The sequence below is a fragment of the Empidonax traillii genome, unplaced genomic scaffold, assembly GCF_003031625.1.
Source record: "Empidonax traillii isolate 1590-97213 ecotype Southwest subspecies unplaced genomic scaffold, ASM303162v1 scaffold529:size437047, whole genome shotgun sequence".
In the NCBI taxonomy this organism is placed as follows: domain Eukaryota; kingdom Metazoa; phylum Chordata; class Aves; order Passeriformes; family Tyrannidae; genus Empidonax; species Empidonax traillii.
The window spans coordinates 269,976-293,071 of NW_020955722.1; the positions used below are offsets into that span (position 1 = coordinate 269,976).

At 40.1% G+C, this 23,096-nt stretch overlaps 1 long non-coding RNA gene across 1 annotated transcript; it reads left to right on the forward strand.

Moving 5' to 3' along the window:
- Window positions 1-141: 141 nt before the first annotated feature.
- Window positions 142-22,902, forward strand: LOC114064242. The gene is made up of 4 exons (XR_003572716.1): window positions 142-325; window positions 2,011-2,082; window positions 6,633-6,710; window positions 22,736-22,902. It is a non-coding gene; the product is annotated as an uncharacterized LOC114064242 (long non-coding RNA).
- The last annotated feature ends 194 nt before the right edge of the window (window positions 22,903-23,096 follow it).

The window sequence follows — 23,096 nt, forward strand, 5'->3', positions numbered from 1 at the left end:
TCAGCAAGAGGACACACTGAGAACAGCAGCACTCACCGACAGTCAGAGAAAGCTTGTTGCTGTTTTCATAGATTCATGCTCACACATTTGGATAGCCAGTAATGTGCCATTCTAGATACATATTTATGTTGTCACACAGGGAACATCCAGTAATAGCTGTCCATTTTCGGAGCAATTTTCAAGGCTTGATACATTCTGTGGAATCTGTCTAGCCCATCACTCAGACTGTGGACAAGGAATAGTGTTACAGAAGACAAGCATATCAGTTCTTGTCTGTTTCAGTCTATCTGGTGAAGCATCAAGTGTGTGGGAGCACTTGGTCCAGGTAGAGTATGAGGGACAGAGGGACAATCTGCTGCCAAAAGTAAGAATATCTGGGTAGTGTGCTCTGTTCATTTGACTGATATCTGAAAATAATTTTTTACCAGTGCATACGCCCTATTTTATGGGACCTCTTGCTGTTTTCCCTGCTTGGTGGTCTCATTTCCAAAGTGCCTTTGGCAGCCACTGCTTGTCACAGCTCAGTGACAGCTCTCAGTAACTCCAGCAGCTGGCAGTGCTGTCTAGAAATCCAGTGTCATTTCTACTGCTTTACAGCACTTTTGCCGAAGTCAGTAAGTACCAGCTCTAACAGGCCTTGGAACTTGGTGGGAGTGGGAATACATATATATATATATATATATATATATATATACACTGTATATAGCAGAACAGAAATCCTGGCCATACTGTGCACTTACCACTTGGAATGCAAGTATCACATGCAAGAGGTTTTAAATAGTATTAAATATTTTCTTGTGGAATTTGTAGAAATCGAACTTAATTATTAGAATAATGTTCTAAACACTCAACTCAACTCTAATTACCCAGTCTTTCCTCTGCTCTCATGCAGCTATGGTGTCACAGCCAAAGAAATAATTTAATGAAATGAAGTGCATGTTGAAATATATACACACACACATACACTTCAGGTTGGCAAATGAAAATAAAAAAAGTGTAAAAACCACTTCAAAAATCTTATTATTTGATTTTCATTTTGGCAATTAAGTGGTCATATGTATGTTGGATATGCTGCCACAGTAAATACTGTTTAATGTTACTTCCTCAATCCTGTGGTCTCTTAGGCCAAAGTTGGCATCCTGTGTGTTTGTGTCTGTGCTGTGGGTTCTAACTTGGTGTAGTGCCTGCTACTGGGAATGCAGCAGGTAGGGCAGGGAGGTGGTTCTTGGATGACACCAGATTTTCTCTCAGCTGTATGATGGAGTTACATGGTAGTACTCAAGGTACAGGTTGGCTGTTGGTGGTGGTGTCGTGCTGTGGGGAGTCGCTTTTTGAGAGCAGTCAGCTGCTAGAGAGCTCAGGGCTGAACCTTTCCTGCAACCCAAGTCATGTGTTAAAAAGGAACTTGCACATTTCTTTTTACTTTATCAGCCTTGCAGTACCTAAAGGGGCCTACAAGATTTTTTTGCAAGGACATGTAGTAATAGAACAAGAGGCAATGAATTTAAACTGATAGAGGGCAGGTTTACGTTAGATATTAGGAATAAATTCTTCCCTGTGAGGGTGGTGAGGCCCTGGCACAGGTTGCCGGGAGAAGCTGTGGATGACCCATCCCTGGAAGTTTTCAGGGCCAGGTTGGATGGGGTTTGGAGCAACCTGGGATGGCGGAAGTTGTCCCTGCCCATGGCAGAGGGGTTGGAATTGGATGATCTTTAAGGTCCCTTCCATCTCAAACCATTCTAGGATTCTGTGATTTTGGGGCCTTCAGCAAAAATTACTTGCCCAGTTTTCCTGAAATACCCTGTTCTATGCAGCCTGCACAGCTCTGAAACAGCCATCTGGTTTCTTTTGCTGCCTCTGCTGCTACATCCTGAGTACAAGAGCAATTTGTAGTTACTCCATTTTCTTCCTCTTCCACGTCCTTCACCCCCAAAGCACAGGCTCTCGCTATATTGGCATCCATGTCTCCAGGATGAAAAAACTGAGCTAACATTTTTTCTTCCTTTACAGAGCAAGGATGTTCTTTACAGAAGAATTAGCATGATGAGCTCACTGGTTTTCGTCTGCTTGCTTGTTTGCATGGTAGGAAGGCTTTTTCTGTGAATGGGAGGAAAGTTTAGCATCTGATTTTCTGAACTGAAAAGATTTCCCGTCTTTAAAATTAGCCTTGTTTATACAATTAGAGCTTATCTGCTAATTGCTTGGGGTTTTCTTTAGTTTGCTTTCCTCTATGTAGAATATTCATCAGACAGTTCATGTTGAGAAGTCAACAAGATTGTTGTTGTTCTGGTTTTTGTGTCTCTACAAGGAATGTGATTGTCACTGAAGCAATGAATTGTTGAATATGATCTAAATACCACTTAATGTCACCTTTTTTTCCTGAGTGACATGATAATGAATTCTGGAGAAAAAACTGTCTTCTAGAAATTTCATCAAATAAATAATCTAGTCATGCCAAAAAAATTCCATAATGACCTCAAGATGTGGGAACTCCCAAATATACTGCTTGGAATTAGTCACTCTTCTTGAGGTATCAAAATAATGTACAAAGAACACTGCAAAATCTGCTTACTCTAGAACTTAATGTATCTTTTTAAACCTAATTCACTGTGTACAAATGACATTTGCTTTTATAATAGTAGCCTGTATCCATGTTCTACATTGTTCTTGTCTGTGTCTCTAGCACAGTAGGGACTCTGGTGCATCCTGTATGTCTTACAGCTTAATCATTCAGTTACCCAGTGAAAATAAAATGGTGTGAGCATGCCCAAGAGTGAGAGCAATGAAACTCAGTTACAGATAAAGTCCAAACTTCAGTGTCATTGAGATAATTTACCAGGCTCAGAATACAAAACATTCAGTAAGAAGCTGTCATGTTTATAGAAACTTTAGGGATTGTATAGATTATATAAGAATAGCAATGGAATTATGATTATTAGAAATAGCAGAGTTAGGGTAATTTCTTCTTAATCCATAAGCAATCCTGTCAAACAGATGTATTCACAAGGTAAGCACAGTGGAATTAGTTAAGTTGGTTGTTGTGCTGCTTTCTTCTCTCAGACAAACTAGCTCTGCAAAGCTTCACCCTGTGCTGGCCTTTGCCCCTTGTAGTGCTTTGTTGTATACCATGCAAGACCTGCTTTGGAGAGGACTGAACAATTCTGGGGAAAGCAGGCAGACTGGAAAGGTTGCTGAAGGTCCAGTGCAGCAGTGTGGTGTCTGCATGTCTGGTTCTCTGCTGTTCTGCATGTGGACGTGTGCTCATTTGCCAAACACAACCTGCCAGGGCAGCAGAGGTGGACACATCATCTCCCTGCTATCAGGAAATGGCACATTCCAAGCTGCATCCTGACTCTTTGCTCAGGTAGGCCATGTACTCAGAGGCTTTTAGGAGGCTGAATTCAGTGTAGTTGATTCCATAAACAAATCACTTCTCTCTTACTCCTGTCTATAGAATGGAAATTGCAGGGGAGTGTTAAGAACTTGGGGTGAAAAAGCTCTGCTCAGTGACATTATCTGTGGTGTGGTACACACATCAAGGAAGGCAGGAGTAATAGTCAGGTAGTTCAAAGACTGGCAGAATTTTCCTAACTGAAAATGATAGAAGTAGTTCAGACACTGTGACTAAAAATCAACCATTGATACAGCTGTTATTGTAGTTGGTACAGAATGCATAAATTGTATTGCTTCTGTCTTGTAGCTTGATTTGCATAGATGTAAACTCTCACCCTTAATCTTCAAATAAAAGCACATTTACTTTCTACACATACCCCTCTTTTTGTCTGAGGTGTTGTAAGAGTCGATCCATTAATATTGTGACTTTTTTTCTACTTCAGTGAATATTGTCACAATCATCTATTACCAGTTTTTAAACACCTCTGGATTTGGTTTTTCTGCTGTTTTTGTAGGCTTATGTGACAAAAAGTATTTGTTTATATTCAGTGTTTTCATTTGGAAAAGCCCAGGTTGTAGTGTTATCCCAGTTGTCATTATTTCTTGCTACTTCTTCAGTTTTGGTGATTCATCCAATAGAATATGGATGGCAACAGCAAAATATTTGACAAAAATTCTGGTATTTCAGGCAGTCTCATAAAAACTGTCAGAACTTTCATTAACTCATAACTCCCTCTGGATCGTGTCTCTATCTCTTTTAGGGCCTCTGAGATCAGCCTTTTTATTTCACTAGGCTGAAACTCTTCTTTTACAGCAGACAGTTCCCAAATGGCATATCTAGCTGCAGCCACGTATTTTTCTTTGTTAATGCCAGTAGTGTTAACAGCATTGGATTGAATTAAGCTTTACTAAGGCTCTAGCAATTATAATCTTCAAATCCTTTTCTCTAGGGCACTTCTTTCTCATAAGAGAATAATTTGAAAAATTAAAAAAAAAAAAAAGCCTGATGCTGAAGAACTCTCAGGAAGAGCTTTGTCACTGTCACTGACTGAATCATCCACATCAGGTTTTTTTTCTCCAAACTCTTTGAAAGCAAGAGTGCCTTGAACAGGTGCTCCAGGTTTGGAGAAACTCAAGAGAGGGATTTCAAGTCCTACATTCAGAGCTCAGATTCAAGTGACATTATGAATAGCTTAAATTAATTACCCTGTCCAGTGAGACTTAATTGTCATATAAGATGCTCTAAATCAAACAAAACAGTATTTCAGTGAGAAGCCATTGTCTTTACCACTCTGTCACCACGCAAGGTGTGAGTAGTCCTGTGGATAGTGTATTGCAAGACTTCTCCCCATGATAAAGCAGCCTTGGTGGGAATTACAGCAGCCAGGCTCCTGAACAGCCCATAATATGCAACTAGAGATGTGTTATTTCAGGTACCTGGTACAAGAGTATATCGAGAAAAATGCATTGAGGAGTTCTGTCAGTGAAACAGTGATGACACCCAGTGACCCACAGAATGGTGATTTGCATGACACTGCTCATCCTGCAGTGGTCTACAAAAGCATGAGTACCTTTAGTTCCAGCTGAAGTCAGGAGGAACTATGGATGCTCCTCAGCTTTCATATCTGAGCTTGGTATTTTCGGACAGCTCTGCAGTGGCAGATGTGAAGATGTACAAGGCATGTATGTAATTAACAGGCTGGATAACAGCAAGATTTATACCACATGCTGGAACACTAACATTATAGTCTTAAATCAGTATTAAGCTGAAAGGTTCAGATGAAATTATTCAAATCTATCTACAGGTGTTCCATGGACCATGATTTAGGACCAACCTCTGTCCAGCTGCAATTTGTGCAGACTTTTACCAGGCTGGAGAAATTCCACAGCAGGGCAGACCCCATTCCAAACTCTAGTTTCCAAGTGGGATGTCACAGAAATTATTTGAAGGATTATTTGAAAACTAGACCCATACTGAAATCAGTGAAGACTGGGTTACAAATGATACTGAGTTAAAGCTTTTAACAAGGCAGTGGTGTGAGCACAGCTCCTTGGGGCTGCAATCAGGTCCCCCTCTGTTTCAGGTACCAGCTGCTACAGTCAGTTAAATAGTGAAATCCTATTAGGACCTTTCCTTCCTCTCCTTTCCTGGGTGGCGTGTGCTGTCTTTACACTTTGTCATTGTTTTTAGCCAAAATTGGAGAAATCTTTGTTTCTTCCTGGCAGTCATACACTGAAGTGCTTCCTCTCCCCTCTGCCCATGGAAAATTCCTGTGGTTGTAACAGGTTCACTGCTCGGAATGCTCCTGTAGCTTGTTAAACACAGAAACTCCCTCTTCCCACCGTGTTCAGGATGCCTTGAATCTGCTGGTTTATGGCCAGCAGACTTGTGGCTGCCTGGGAGTGAAGAGTATTGATTTACATACCCGGTAAATATCTTGTAGGCAATTTTCCTTTTTAATCATTGTTCAATAAGCACAGCTGGACGCAAATAAATTGACATTATAGTTAAGGCCTCCTAACAGCTTCACTCACATCTCCTGGGGCCTTTCTGTAGCCTCTAGGATTTTTATAAAGATTTATTTCCCTGAAATACAATTACATTATAATCCAATTACTTTGTTACAATTCTTCTCATAATTAACTTTACTGTGTTTAAAACTTGAAGAAAGAAATTAGATAGAACATACTGCTTTATTAATCTGAGGAGTGTATCTTATATTTCTTAAAATTACTTCTGATTTTTTGTTTTATTTTGTTGGTCTTGTTGATATGACCTGTAAATATCTTCTCACCCAGTGCCAAATTAAAATAATATGTACTTGATTTTTATTGTACCTCAATAAAAACATAGATGGTATGAATAGCAAGAAGGAACAGACACAAAGTTTTATGCTATTTTAACTGGTAATGTGTTGTATCTAATCTGCCAATGTGAAACAAATATTGATAGGCCTGAACTGGACAAAATGCATACAGTAAATCCAGTTTCTTGTCTTATTTTGCAGACCGGGTACTTGCTTATCAATTTCCTTTATACTAATACAGAAGTTTTGTGGGTTTTTTTAAATTATGTTATTTCATACAGAGATAGAACAGTTTTGCACTGGGAGAACTGCATGAAAGTCTCTTTGGAAGGGATATATTTTTATATATTGTTCATCGATATCTTCTGAGTAGTCTTAGAAAGCAAATTCCATGGTAACACACCATGAGCTCTTCTGTTTGTCTTTCTGCAGCTTTGTGTTTGTCCAGTGGGTTGGACCAACCAATGGACTTGCACGAATAGAGATTCTCAGGTAAGCAAATTCCACAAGGTATGTGAAATATTGACTGACACACTTCTGCTTTTCATTCTCAGAAAGCATATTTTCTTAAAATTTAATAACATTTTGAGGGTCAAAGAACATGATAAAAATAAATGATCTGAATACCTAGGATAGTTCTACGAATAGCAGTAGAGAGATCCCACTGTACTGGTTCCCCCAATGTATGAAAATATTTTTTTAAATTTTTTTCTCACATATAGAGAGTGTTTCAAGGAAAAGTCAGAGGGGAATATATATCTTTTTTTTATGCAGGATGACCACTCTTTTTGAAACAGAACTGAACTCAGTTTCAATATGTTCTATATTCTGTATTGAAATTCTTCTATCATTTTTATATGCAATAGAGATTTGGGGAGTTATGTCCTGTTATTTTCATAATAGAAAATCTGTTACTTCGTGTGAGGAACCCACCCTGTTGTTTCAGATAAATTCTCATGACATTTCAATGGAAAATAACAGTCCTCTGCTGCAATTCTTCATGCTTTCCCTCAGTGTGGCCACTGTGCAGAGCAGGAGCAGTTAAACACCTGCATGAGGTCAGATCTCACCGGTCTGCAGGAGGAATTGGAAGCAGTTCCCGATTTTACAGCAGTGGCACTAGGAAGCACCATTATTTTTTTTTTAGGGCCCCACCGATATCTGACCTGATATCAACAGGAACATTTTTCAGAAGGGGCAGCTTGAGGCTTTACAGCAAAAGGTGTTAGAGTCAATTTTGCCAGTTTGGGAAGGGCGGGGGAGAATATAACTGTATTCCCAGTGCTGTAGCTACAAATCTGAGTTTTGTAACAGAGGAGATCCCGGGAACGACACCAAGCATCCCTCTGCAATCTGGCCAAGCCTGGTTGTAGCACAGGGGCAGCAAAGGCATCAGAAGCAGGTAAGGTCGCCATGCTCTGCCATCCCCTGCACCAACTCAGCTGCTGCTCAGCGCTCTGATCACTGCCAAGGCTCTGAGGAAATGGAAGTCTAGTCCTGCAGTTCTCAGGGCAGCTCACATCTGGAGATACACAAAACACAGTTTTGATAATGACAGAAAAGCTGACTGGGGTGGAGAGGGAGTTGCAGAGTCAATAAGAAGAGTCAAAAAGGGATAGTTTTCCCCACTTTAATTCCCCTAATGTGAATATTAGCTGTGCAAAAAGTGAAAGGTCATTCAGGCCTAAATTTAGAGCATCTCTTTTTTGAATGGAGTGCCTCTCTTCTCGACTTTAGTAGAAGTGCATATGACAAAACTGAGATCACCTTTGAACTGAATTATAAACCCTCTTTTTCTTTAGTATTTCAGATTCCTCAGCTGAAATCTTTAAAATAGAAAATACCTAAAAGTCATTATGGTGAAAAAATCAATATCCAAAATTTGTTTTACCACTAGCCATCAGGTATTTAAATCTTTGCCTTTTGTCAGAAAAACACCTTTGATAAAGGCCTCCTTTCATATATATAGATTCTGCCTTTGGAGCAAATTTAAGACAGAAATTAAATAGCAGCATTAGTAGTTAAATCTTGAGTTTCTTTGTGTTATAGGCAATTCTCATGTGGTTCTGGTGGTTTATTACTGATCATTTGGTCATTAGAAAACCTTTTGGGTATCTCCGTCATTAATTTTTATTTGAGATAGGCTCTGTCATGGAGAGAGATTCCAGAATAGGAATCTTTCCAGTTTCCTCCAAAAATATGTGCAAGAAAACAATAGAAACAAAACTGTAGAAACAGAAAAATGAAAATCTGACCCAGTGCAGTGCTTCCAACAAAGCCAAGAGTTGCTTCCTCCTCTCTTGAGTTTCCTGGCTGCCCACAAGATGCTGATTCCTGCTAATGTATCCCAGTGTGTTTATACTCTCCACTGAGCATAAGTGAAGTTTTCCCATCACCACGTTGTTGCACAGTTGAAATATAATGGTGATAGTATTTCATTTCAATTCTTCATTTCATTGCTCAGAATATCAATTCAGTGGGATCACATCTGAGTAAACTGTCCAGAGGGCTTGGCCAGTTAGTGTTAAACTACTTTTTAACATATGATTCTATTTACTGTTTGGTACAGCTTACCCCCTCTTTTATGTATGCTTTGATTTTTTTGTTCCAGGGGCTCTGACTGTTTTCTTTCCACTAGGATGCATAGTGCTTATTATGCCCACATTTGATATTCTCAGTTAAAAGTATGCAGGCCAGCAAGTCAGGCAGGCAGTCAGGTTCCTACCTTATTGTTTGGTTGGCTGCAGGAAAACATGGATAAGTTGCTTTAATTTTTTTTTTCTCTGTAGAACTGTTTCTTTTATGTAGAACTGTTGCTTTTCTTGGCTGTTTCCTATTTGATTATCTCAAGCTTCCATACTATCCTTTATATAAATTATTTTAACTTTCCCGGTGAGCTTTTCTGCACCCATCAGCATTCTTCCACTTTCCCATTTCAACAACTTTACATAAACCTTGGCTGTGTTCCTGGGAGGTGAATTACCCTACACTAGCCTGCAACTTGTAACTGAGGTTCATGACCCAAGGGTGTATTTACCTCTTGTGAGGAGGATTTCTTATGGACCTCATTTCCAGCTGGGGTTCAAGACCCTTGTAGCCAATAGGGGCTGTTGGCCTTTAAGTGATGGCTGCTGGAAAGGGTCCTTATTGTACTGACACACACAAGCCCCTGAGGGAGCTGCTGGTTGCTACATCTGTTGAGCAGTGCAGCACATTTTTCACCTCTTTGGATTTTTTAGCTTCCTGCTTGGGTGGGCTGCCTTTCTCAATCCATCCTGTCAGTGCTTGCTAATGGGCTGCCCCTTGTTTGCTTGTTGGAGCTCCGATGGACCACGACAGCAAGCTTTCTTCCCACTATTTCTAGCGGTAGCTTTGCAGGCTAAAAACACATATCTGCTAAATTTACTTTCCAGGAAGCATTGCTAATTCTTATGGCAGAATTGGGACTGAAGGATCTTGGGCAGACCTCTCCACAGACACTGATGTGTTTAATATATTCTTGATATTCATTGTGTCTCCAGTAATTTGCCTTTTACCTAGAAGGGCACATCAGGAGCAAGTGGCTCTCCTGTGTTTACTCTTAAGTGTGTTGTGGTGTTAAACAGCTTCTTTCTGAAACCCTTCTGATTGCATAAGCCATCTGATTCTGGATACAACAACCTGATGGGGCAGAGCAGCACTTGGGTCTGTTAAGTGGTGGTTACTGCTTGCATTTCAGTATATTTGTATTGAGGGTCACTCTCCTGAAAGTAAGACAAGCATGGAAGAGGGATTAATTCCAGAGTCCTGAAGTCATTGTCCAAAACAGGAGATTTGCAGCTATCAGACAGAAAGCATCAACTTCCTATTTTTGGAATTAATAACTTTGGTCTTGATGAGCAATGATAAATCATGCAGAACATAATTCATTAAAATACAGTTCAATCTGGGATCATAGGTGAGGTTTGCCACCTGTGTGGCCTTCTGCTTGCCTAAGTGGATTGTAGGTCATAGAAATATGTCAGCAAACAGCTTACAGGGACACCTATTTTAATACTCAAGGTTGAACACCTGCCTCTCGTAATCTGTCACTGTCCCACTAAAAAAATCATATCTGACACCCAGTCAACCAAAAATATCCTGAGAACAGCCTCGTTGTTGGTTCAGTAGGAGTTTGTGAGTGGAAAGAAACCAGTTGGATTTGCGCAAAATACCGTTTGGTGGTAAAACCTCACTTTAGCTGCTGGCTGGAACAAGTACGGACCATCTCATGTTTCTCACTTTAATTTGGCATTAATGAGCTTTTGCAAACACAGCTTCTGTGTTTATATAATCATCTTTTGTTTGTTTCTACCAATCTGTCAAAGGCCACACTGGGGGTTTGTGTTTGCTTTTGTGTGTGTGTGTGTGTGTTAAACATTGAGCAGTGAGCCAGGGCATATGCAGTTGTATAAATGTTTCTAAAATAATATCTACTCGATACGCCTGGAAGTAGTACCCCCTTTCCCATCAGATATTTCAAGTCTGAGGGGAACACTTGGGTGGGATATACAAATCGGTTAGATTTCCTATTCCTGTTTTTTGAATTTAACTTATGCTTTCTTTAGGCACTTCAGAATAATGTCTGCTCTCACAGACATTATAATTTGTAATCTAAATTGTGAATGTAAAATTTTTGTCTTACAAGAAGTAATGAAAAACATCAACCATTGTGTACAAAAATGGCTGCACTGAGGCCCCTTAACATCTCCTATGAGTATTTCTTGGATTTTAGCTTTGGTTTTCACTGCAGTAATTGCTCATTTTCAAATTGCAATGCTTCATCTGTTTTAAATCGGTGTTAGAAATAGTTCCACTTTTCAACATTGCAAAAATAGCTTTAAAATTTATGTGGTTGGATTTCATTGTCTGTTTCTAGATAGTCACAAATCTTCAAACTTTTAGAGTCAAATTTCAGGTATTATTTTTGCAAACTAACAGTGACAAATAATTTTTTAAAACTCATCAAAAAGAAAAAAAAAGGCACAAGAAACTTAAAATAGGTTTGTTTTCTCACTGTTTCTTTCTAGTTGTGGTTGTTAACAACCTTACAGGCAACATTCCCTGCCTTGTCACAGGTTGAGCACAACACAAGCCATATAAGAAAAACCCTAAATGCTCAAGTCTCAAGCACTTATCTAGTGCTACTTAATTAAATAGATTAATTTACTGTGGTTGAAGTAGCAGGGAGTTGTCACCACGGTCAGCAGCAGCACACTGGGGAAAAAGATCATGTTGCTGCAGCAGGAGCCCAGATCTCCCATGTTGAGGAGCAATAAGGCAGTAGCTCTGCCTCACAGATTGGATTGTGGCAGAGCTGCTCCAGGCACACCCTGGGAACCCTCCTAGGGAAACTCTGGTTCCAGCGGGCAGCTCAGCGTGTGTAAATGAGCTGCGATTGCAGTTTCAAGGATGCTGCTGCTCATCACAGATGAACACTGGCTAAAATGTGTCAGAAAGCTTGAAGCAAGCCTTCTGTCCTTTCACAGGGAAATGTTTGTAACCCATCCTTTTAACGAGAACAATTCCTTCACAATACAAGTCAAATGCAACAGTACAAATAAATCCAGCAGACAGCTTAAAAAAATGAAGCCCAACCAGATAAGCAGATAGGCAGTGCTTTATTTACCTTAACAGATTTGCAAAGCTAAGTCATGTGCAGCAGTTTGAAAATTTATGGAATACATTTCTAAAGTCAACCACTCGGATGACAGACACAGCTGGGCTTTTGGTTGTGTCTGTGCCAGGAAAGCCTTTGGTTTTGTACTGCAAACATTCTTTAATAACAGGTCTTGCATTCAGCCCTTTGGCTTCTGGAAGCAAACTACTCCTGCCTTGATATCCAGCTGATTGTGATGCAACCTCATGGTTTAGCTTTGAGCTTGTAGTTGTCACTTGCTGTCCCTTCCTTCCCAAGTGTCCCAGCCAGGCTGGCAGTGGCACTGCACAGCTGAAGCAGATCCGTTAGTGCAGCACAGTGCTCCCCAACTACACCTCTGCTGCCTTACCCAGCCTGCCTGCTCCATAACACCACTCACTTTGATTGCCTCTTGTACACAGATGTCCTTTTAAAGTGTATTTGAACTCCTGATAGGTTTCCAAATCCTTCCAATTGACAGCCTCCTTACAGATACCCATTTCAGGGAATGGAAGCCAACATTTCCAGAATCGTGTTTGGCTGTTCACACAGCCATAATGTTTGAATATAATGAGGAAAACTGATTGTGCTAAAGCATAAGCATTAATTGGAAGCAAATGCCAGAAAGATGTTTTCCATAATGAAAGCATTGATATTTAAGTAATTTCCTATCATTTTAATTTCAAAACTGTGTTGGGATCTACCAACTCACTTGGTAGTCTTGGATAATACCAGGGAAGCTGTACATAATCAATGGCTTTAAGCAGCACAGTTACTCAGCACACTTCTTGGGGTCTGTACATTTTAGCAGCAATTACTCACTGCCTTTCACAATCTTGGCAGCAAGTGTCAGAGCAACTGCAGTTTTCGTTTAGAGAAAATGCTGTCCTGTAACTCCAAGGAACACTGGAGGACACCAGTCACAATAGCAGAATGAGGGTCTGCAACATTTTACTGGGCCCTAGCTGTGGACCCACTTACAGCCCAGCTCAGGAAGATCTGCCTACCCTTGTAGGATCGCTGTGGAGGGTGGGACGTGTATTTAGTGCTTTTCAGCATTCACGCAATTAAAGCTGAAGGTAGGCTTTATTGCATGGGAATTTTGCAAGTTTGTTTGCAGTGCCCTAGGTACATGTTGTGCCATGGCACAGCAGTGTCTGAAGCACAAAATGCAGCAAAGCAGGGCTGTAAGAGCCACTTCCATCTGCACACTACAGTTCTGAAGTGGTTAAAAATGAAACACTAGCTAGTTGCAAAGCAGAGCTGCTGAGAATCCATTCAAGATTCTGTAAGTAATACAATTCATATCTCATGGCAAGTCATGTGCAGTTCCATCAATCAGTGTTTCATTTTCCATTATACTGTTGGCATGACAAAGCAAGGAAGTGTTGTCAGAGTTAATACTCCAGCTCTCTTATCTGTGTCTAGAAACCAGTTCATACTGGCCATGGGAGTGTTTTAGATAATATTTCCATCTTGTGTTGCTGTCCAGTCTTGATTCCTTGGCAGACTGCCATATCTTATATACTTTACTCTTGTAGTTTTTTTGCTTTCTCTCAAGGCTCTGCACTGTTTGTCTTCCTTGCTTTTTAAGTGGAAAATACTTTGATATTCCAGAAAGTCTGAGGATATTTTTTGTCTCACATTTCCCTGTATTATTGTTTAATTTTCTTTCCCTTGTGAAAGAAGCTGTGTCTGCTATTTAATTTCTGTATTGTCTTTCCTGTTGTGGGAAGGTTTAAAGGGTATTTGTTGTGAGGGAGGAAAAAGAATGAAGGAAAACTGATCTTAATTGGGGAAGGGTTTCTCTGTAAGAGTTCAAGAAAATAAATTATTCTCTTTTCCAGTATCCCATCAGGTCTTAATTGACATTGTAGGTAAATGTATGTCATGCTAAGGAAGTGTCTCAGTTTAATTGAGACAAGGGTCTTTTGCTGAGGATGGATTAGGAGAAAAAGACCCAAACCTTCTTTTCTAGCAATTATAGATCCGAAATTAAGAGGCTCCGATTGAAGGAAAACAAATTATGGAAAAGGGAAAAAGAAAAATAACAGCCCTTTATTAAAAGGTATGTGTGTATTAACGTAACACGAAAAGAAAAAAAAAAAACCAAGTAAAACAACCAAGCAATACCCCTATACCCACCAATAATCCCCTTCAAGAACAAAACCGATAAAACCGGCAAAAAAAGAAAATCAAATAGTTCAATTTTTAGCACTCTTTGGTGCAGTTCCAGCCACAGTCAGCAGGGGGCGCCGTCGGGTCACTGGAGATGCAAAAAAACTTGTAATGTCTTATACCGTTCACCAGGTGGCGCTGTTGAGTTATCAAAAGTGCAGAACTTGTAATGTTCTATAGTAGTCACCGGGTGGCGCTGTTGGATCACTAGAGGAGTGGAGCTTGCAATGTCCAGCGCTCGTCACCGGGCGGCGCTGTGGGATCCCTGGTCGCCGCCGGGTGGTGAGGGAGGAGGGGGGGGGGGGAAGAGGGGAAGGGAAACAGAAAGTTCTCCTAATGGAAGAAAAAAAACTCAAGACTCAGTTGGTGAAATCCCGCGGTGAAAAACCAAACCTCCAATCAGCAGACAACTGTGCAGAGAGACAGCAGCAAAAAAAACTTCTCTCCCACAGGAAAAGACAAAGAAGAAACCAGGCAGTCTCTCCTCTCTGCTGCCGCCTCCCCTCCCGCTCCAGAGCTGAGCTCCCACCCCCCAGAAAACCCCACCTCTTTTCATACACACACCCTGGCCTTCTTTCCAATCCCTCCCCCTTCGTTGCCAGGAGATAAATGTCTAGCCATTTAGGTCTCAGGCCAACTTCTTTGTTATCTGATGGCTCATTAAGACATACACGCAGGAGGGGGAAGGGGAAAGGAAAGACAAAATTCTTGCTAAAAATCAGGACTATGACAGGAAGCCTAATCATGCTCCTCCTTGAAAAGAAGTTTGAAACTCCTGATATTATTAGGCTACAAATGCAGATTATTTTTCAATAAAAATAACTGCTGTCAGTGATGAAAATTAGATATATAAAATATGTCCACAGTCAGTGTTTTCAACTTGCAGCTTATACAGAAGTCTAATGTGCAGTTATGTAAGAGAAAACCTGGTGGCTAAATTGACAAATGTCTTAAGATATAGAATTGTGTTTGAATTTCCAAAAAGTTCAAATGAGGTCTTTCACTGAGACCTTTTAGAAAAACAAAAGTCAAAGGATAAAAAGAAGACGTGACTTGTAGGTTGATAAAAGATATAAAACAAGAAATGGAACAAATAGTTAATTTTCACTGTGGAGGGAGGCCACTAGCATTTCCCTGGGAAATCTCATCACCTATTCTTAAATAGTCTCAGGAAAGTGTAATAGGATAGAGGAAGCATTCACTGAATATATGACATTATTTGTGGTAGTAAAAATTGAAGTGGCTTGGAAAAGGTGCACTGGGATCTCAAAATAATGAGTGATTTAGGGGTCCAATGATAAATGAAACCCAGTGTTGATAATGCAGATTAGTGAACATTGGAGAAATCAGTCCTAGTCTGTACATGTAACAAAAAGAGCACTTGAACTAGTGGTTATTCTGAGCTATTTCGGATAATTCTGTGACTATATCAGTCTAGTGCTCTGTGTCTTCATCTTGACTGTCAGATACAGTTCTGCCACCTCTCCCCTCTCAGAAAGATAGATGAGGAACCACACAAGGTTATCACATTTTTGGAGCTGTTCCATACAAGGAATGACGAAATAGACAAGAATTCTTCATCTTGGAGGAGAGATAACTGAAGTGGTATGAAATAGTGAGCCTTTAAAATAATAAGTAGAAAATAGATGGTGAGTAGGGAAGGATTAGTAAATGTTTCTCCCAGTGGGGATAATATTTGGAAGTGGATTTCAAAACCAAAAAAAGAAATGGTCTTTTTTTTTTCCCCCAGACCCATAATGAAGTTGACTTGCTGCTCAAAAATGTTTTGGATACCAAAAATATAGGTGGATTAAATTGAGTATTGCAGAGGCAGGTTCATGGAAGAAAATGCTGTAAGAGGCTGTAAAATACAAAGATACCATGTCTGGCTCAGGTAGTTTGAAGAGTTTGCTAGAAGGAAGATGAAATAAGCTTGCAATGGTTTTATATTCTTCCCCTAAACCATTGTCAGAGATTGTGTACTGTGTTCCGTGGACCTTTGGTCTGACCAAGACTGCAGAGCCATGTCATCAGTAAAACATTAATACAGCAGTGGCTGGAAAAAAAAAAACAAACTCTACCACTGTATACAGGCTAAAATCAGAATTGTATGTGTGCTTTAGCCATTTACATTCCTGGAACTGAACTGCCCTGACTGTTTTATGGCCATATTTCTCTTTTTTATTTTGAGGTGTGAAATTCTTGCATTCTCTTTATCTGAAGACCAGTGGCCTGTGAACCTGATTACAGCTGAGGGTTGAACAAAATTGTTCAGATTCCCCTCAGGACCTGGATTTAGAAGGCCTTGTGTATAGAGCAACTATACTGCTTTCTGTCTTGCATGTAGTGAACTCTGGAAAGCTAGATGACCCATACTTGGCAGCCTGCACAGTATGGCTAAAGAGCTGATGCCCTCACCCAGGCTCCTCTGCCGCTGCTAGGAGCTGTGCTGTTCTGGCAGAGATACATCTGTCTATATTGGAAATGGAAAGATTGTCCTTCTCCATGGAACCGTTTCAGTTTTGTGGAAATACTGCAATGAGCTTGCTGCCATTGCTTGTGCTTTTTTCTTTCACAAACACTCCAGCAGATTGCAAGGCTCTGATTATCAGGACAGAGATATTGATTTCCCTGGAAGGCAGTGAGGTATGCAAAGTGCTGTGTTTCCATGGCCCCTGTTAGTGAGCAGATGGGCTGCTGCTTCTCATAATAATTGGACTACTTCAGTCTACTGTGGCTTCATTCCCAAGTTGACTTTGAGGCTGGAGCTCACAAAGAGATGGTTTACCACGACCAGGTGGTCTAGGCAAATGCAGCTATTGAGGTGTTGAGTGGATTTTTTTGTTGTTGTTTGTACAGATCTTCCTGTTTGGACATCCCGTAGCCTCAAAGAGTCCAGCTGGAGTCCAACTCATCCTAATCATCTTGCAGGTGTCCTACACAGATGGAGATGTCATGGAAGTGCTTTTGAAGCACCCCTCCCTAACTGCCGTCATTTCTATCTTCTCAGTGTTCTGATACAGTAGCTGGGCTCCTGCCAGCACAGCTAGCCAGAGAAATCTTGGGAAAGCCAGGAGAGAGCATTCTCTGTAAGGAGGAGAGAACAAAGACCAAAGTTTTGAGCAAATGTTTTCTGGAAGTCTGTTATCGAGCCCCTCCCACCCAATGAGAAAAAAACACTTCAGTGTCTAAATTTTCCAAAGGACAAATGATTCAGCTATCAGCCACATACTTCTGCTAATGAAACTATAATTATTAGACACTGATCTCTCTTGAAAGGATTGTGAAGAATTGTTACAGTGCATACAAAAATATCTTGACTCTAATAAAAATAAGAGCTTAATTGACAGACAAGGGGCTGCCCTTCTACCTCTGCTTTAAAACACTTTGTAATGCCTTCTGCATGTAATTTAGTGATATTTTTTTTCCATGCCATCAGTCTATTAAACTTAGAAATTATCGCAAGTAGTTTGGGATTTTTTCCAAATCTTTTTTTATCATAAAAAATATTATCCAACCTGTTGGAATTATTTGTTTAGGATCAAGTGTTTTTTCTACAGGAATGTGCAGGAGACAAAACTTCTGAGATGGAATTTAGGGTGATACCAGAGTTGGATGTAGATGACCTTTTCCTGTGCTCCTTAAGAATAGAAGAAGAAGCTGGCATGAGAGCATCCTCCAAAAAAGCAGAGGACTGAAATCTACCATCTGAATTAGTCAGAAAAATGTCCTTAGTCCTTGTCTCCCACATCCCAGCTGCTCTGGGTATGGTATATTTATTCTTTGCTGTTGTGGCTTTTGCACAGACACTGAAATCTTCATGGAAGAAGAAAATTACACAGTTGTGTGCTGATGAAGACATAGGAGAGAGGGCAAGTCCCCTGTTACACATACTACTAATACAATGTGGGACTGCACAAGCAGAAGGTGTCTGATACCTACTCAGGGATAAAATGTCACAAACAGGGCATCACAGAACTGTCAAATGGAGAAGTGGAGGTGCTGAGACTCTAGTTGGTGCCACCCTCACCATGTGAACTCAGCTGTTCACAGTTCTGAGAGTGCTTTGTTTATACAAACACTTTCATCTTCTTGACTTCTGGTAGAAGAATTTTCAAGAACCTGTTTACTCTTTACAATACAGGAAAAAAAGCTCTAGCAATTCTTCTGCTACACGTGTTAAGTTGCAGTTATACTGAATTCCAATGGAGAAATCAAATCATCAGCCTGTGTTTAAAATTCTGGTTCTACCTTGAGTGTGGCTATTATCATATCCTTTCTTCTTGCTCTCACACACAGCAGGAGTCTTTTACAGTCCATTTCACTACAGCATCTATTTCACTACAACATCCAGGAGAAAGCTGACCTCCTGATCTTATTTAAACTGTGCTCTTCAGCAACACTCTACTCATTTCGCTGGTATATGAAATGGGCAGCAAGCTGCACACACAGCCCGCATCCTTATGGAAGATTTAGGATTGTACTATTTCCCTGCATAGTCCTGGCAACTTCAGCCCATAAATGTGCAATGACAGGATCATTTTAGGAACCTTTATTTTATATGTTCCCACAAGATATGGCAGCCATAAGAATCTGCAGAGGAGTCCTAAGAGAACAGCCTGTGACGTGAATGACTTCAGACAGCATTTTATCTCGTGTCAGAGCAGAGGAGGTTGTGCAAACACACCACTACCAGCACTGCTGGCGCAATTGCAACAGGTCACTTGATAAGAAATGCATTTTTGCTGTTCATCAGTCATTGAATTCTTCTAATATAAATGTGAGCTCACTGCTGATTACAAATAGATAAATGAAATATTGAAGAAAATGTTTCTCTCAGAGAAATGGGCTAATGGACTTGTAGTTTTCAGGAATACAATGAACTTGTCCAGAAAGCGTTTGTTTGTTTGTTTTTTGGGGAGGGATCATGGGAGGACAGCTGGATACTCCAGAGCACAGTCTGATTTTTGTTTGAATATACAGGTAGTGATGAACACAAACATGAATGTTAGCTTGTGGTTATAACAGGATCTGATTTGTCTGTGCTTCCAATGCTCTTTATGTGTCTAGAAAGATTTTTATTTTTTAATTTTTTCCCAGACTTGAGAAAAAGTAAATTTACTACCCCTCTTTGCTTTTTTTCCCCTTTCCTTCTCTTTTCTATTTTGTAATCATAGAATCATAGAGTAGATTGGGTTGGAAAAGACCTCTAAGATCATCAAGTCCAACCCCTGATCCAACTCCAATTTCTATAGCATGGCACTATAGGTCACATCCAATCTCTTTTTAAAAACCTCCAGGGATGGTGAATCCACCACCTCTCTGGGTAGGCCGTTCCAATACCTGATTACCCTCTCTGTAAAGAATTTCTTCCTAACATCTAACGTATTTTGTAATCTTCAATGCTGTTTGATTTGTTTTTCTTCCCAGACAGAAAAATTAGAGTTTTCATCTAGACAGAAGATCTTTACTCTTTCAGAAGACAGTTATTTAAAGCAGAACCTTGGGACAACATTTATCAGTGTTATGTGCAGTACTCACCTTGTTTACATACAGTCAAAACTCTCTTGTTCCTTACCTGTCACTTACGACTAGAGTAAAATATGGTCTTTCTCAGTGAGTGTTTACAGCCTGATATAAAACACTGATTACAGTAATGCTGTAAAATGCATCTTCCTCTGTACAACTTTAGACTGCTGCCACCATGCACAGACATGGCTGCAAAGGCTTCTGATTTAAATTCTCTCCACTGTATATGAGCCGAGAACTGCTGCCTGGATGCCTGGAAAACCTCATGGATACAGGGAATGCCATCCTGACTGAGTACTCTCTTATGGTCAACTCGTGCAGTACTTAAATTACAGCCATCACAAGGTTATATTTTGAGTCTGATTTATAGGCTAGGCCTATTTTTTTGGAACATCCACTGTATATGGACAGTTTTGTTTCAAGGAAGCTAGGGTGAGATGGATGGATATAGCAGATTAATCCCTCAGTTGAATTTTTATAATGTTGGATTTTTTGTGTACTTGAAAACAAACAAACTGCCCTTAATTATTGTTTCCTTAACAAACAAAGTGGTTTAGAGGTACAGTGTATCAAAGCTGCTGTTGAGAAGGCTCTGATTTGTAATAGCACAAGAAGGCAGGATGGCAAATAAAGCTGTTTGCTTTCAACAGCATGAAAATTATTGTAGAGATAAGGGGCAAGACATTGAGAAGGGTGTTGGGAAACAGTGAATTGTAGTGTCATTCTTAAGAACAGAAAGCTGTATTTTCAGAGGTATCTACTGAAGAACTAGAGAAGACGTTATCTTCTTTTGTCTTTATACAGGTGTATGCTGAAGACAAGCAGAAAGATTAACTTGTTTAGGCCAAATCATCCCCTGTTGCAGATTTTACTGATTTAACCATTCCAAGTGAGTTGTGCAGATTTACACCAGCGTGGGTTTGGGCCTTAGTCTTACCTCTCTATTTTTTTCTCAAATAAGTACTCTATAATTAGACAACAGACTTGAAAGATAAGTCAGGAAAACACACCAGAATATTACTGCCCTTGTTAGAATGATTTGTATTTTGCCTCTCAGGGAAATTTGGGAGGAAAATGTAGCAAATGAAAAAAGTAAAGTAATTACTGTATTATTAAAAAAAACAGCAAGCACCCTAAAACCAGCAGCTGGATTCCTATTAAAAATCAAAGATGTTTTGGAGTTGGATGTGAAGCTCTAAAAACTATTATGCAAAGGGCATCACAGAACTGTAAAATGGAGAAGTGTAAATCTTAAGGCCAGTGTAGGATGACAGCTTAGTCAATAGCAGGTGAAAAATCAAAATGAAAATGCTGTGAACTTCACAGTGAGGCAAAATAATAACATACATTTATCTAGCACTTAACATTTCTAAGTTGTATGGCCATAAAATAATGCAGAAAGTTGCATTGATCTTGGATGCATGGAAAGGAAGAAAGGCCATACTATATTTCTAGTCTCTGCATCTATGAACAAGCTGATGTTAGACTGGAGGGCTGCATTAGAGAAACACTGTGAGTAAGGGATTATGGATATTTTTAAAAAGTAAGAGGGAATGAGTGCTTTCTCTCTGGATTTAATAAAAAATAAAATACTAGGAGTTAGATTGAGCCCTTGGAAAACAAAATAATTGGTATTTGAGACTGAAATGGAGTTAAGTGGAATGTTTTAAGAGAATATATTGGTAAACAACAGAATATGTCTTTCTGAATTAAAAATTAACTATGCTACTAAAAATTTTTTTAAAGATATTTAAGGAATACCCTGGTGAAATGCGCCCATCATCCTGAGATACTCAGTGTGTGTTTGCCCACCAGCCCCCTCCTACCAGGGCCCCCCTGTGCCCTGTTGTGGGGGGCACAAGGCAAGCAGGGACAGGCAAAACTGGCCTTCTTCATCAGCATCTGTGGAACAGAAGCTGGAAGCCAGGAGTCAAAATGTCCGCTGCCTGCACTGTATTATGGCTCATGTACTTATATGCAGACTTGATTGTGGGGGGAAAAAATCTGAACAAAATGGTGATGATCTATCCAAGTAATTAGAGATGTGGCTGATCTCCCTGGGGCTAATTCTGTATATCAAGTTCATTGTATGCCCTGAGGGTTTCCTTAATACAGTCAGAAAGTTAATTCACTCTTAAACTTGAGAAATAAATCTAGGTAAAAGCACAGTAATTGGCAGCTCTTAGATTTGACTTGCTTTCTGACATTGCCAGCTGCCTTCACTACAGGAACATGGACGAAGGCAAGACCCAAGTTGCCAGAAAAGGGACTATGTTCAGAGGGCTCTGTGGCGAATTTGTACATTTGCAGCCACAGACAAATTTATATTTGTAGTTGCCAAATGTGAGGGCTTTTCATAAGTGCCATCTGCGGAATGAAAGGCAATCCAGGCTAAAATGTGCAGAGTGGCAAATATTAGAAAATATGGCTATTATAAAAAGTGATAAGAACTTTATGCAAATGTTCCATCTCTAGTGGAAGGGCCGGATTCCAATATCATGCATGATGCACAGGAACAGATTTTTCCTAGGTATGCCGGGATGCCCACGCTGTTCCTGAGATTAGAATCTGTCCCAAAAAAATGGATTATTGGGATATGAAAGAGCCAATGATGAGGAAAATGAGATTTTACTGAGCTGTTTGGTTGGGTTTTTTTTCATACTCTGTGAGAGTTGGCTTTAAGCATAATTCTTCATCTTTGTAATTCATTAGGAAAATTGGCAGTAAAAATAACAACAAAATGTAAAAACTAATTTTCCTCTTTAAGAAATTCACATCATCAAATTAGGACAGAGAAGTGATCTCATTACACCCAGTTGCTCAGAGCAACTGGCAAATTTTGACTCTGTGAAGCCTTACCTGAAGCAAACAACAGTGACTCCATTACCAGGGAATTCCCCTGGCGGGGGTGTTATCAGGGACTGGTAGCAGAGCAGTTCTGGTGGGGAGGAGGTTGCGTGCAGGTTAATTTACTCTGCAAATCCTCTTATCAGCATATCTTTATTTATTAAAATCACGAAATTACTATCTTTATTTCCCTTCCTCTATCCAAATACCGTCTTTTGTTCTGGTCTCTTTGGGGAGGAGGTAAATGGGATTTGGATACAAGCCATAATTATTCTGGGAAAATCACCCTGCAGCATTGATTTATATGCAAGATCTTGCCTTGCAGCAGCTTGACAGCTACACAAGACTGAGAAGGCAAAGGCTACAGAGCGGAAGGCTCTTAAATGAAATACCAGTGGTCCTCACCTCTTGTCTTCAGTTCTCAGTGACCCAGGTTTAGCAAGAGAAGTTGGTACAGCTATTTCATTCTCATCTCCAGAGTAACCCAGCACAGGCCAGGTAAGAAAATCTCCTTGGATAGGGGATGTTTGATTCTCTAACATTATGGGATGGTGAGGGGTGCAGTGAACCGAGCTCCCATTCACTGCCCAGGGGCAGAGCTGAAGGAGCCCTGCAAACATTCCAGAGTTAGAAAGCCCCTCATGACTTTAGACTCCTTCAGCATTGAGCAGCAGCTGCAGCAGGTT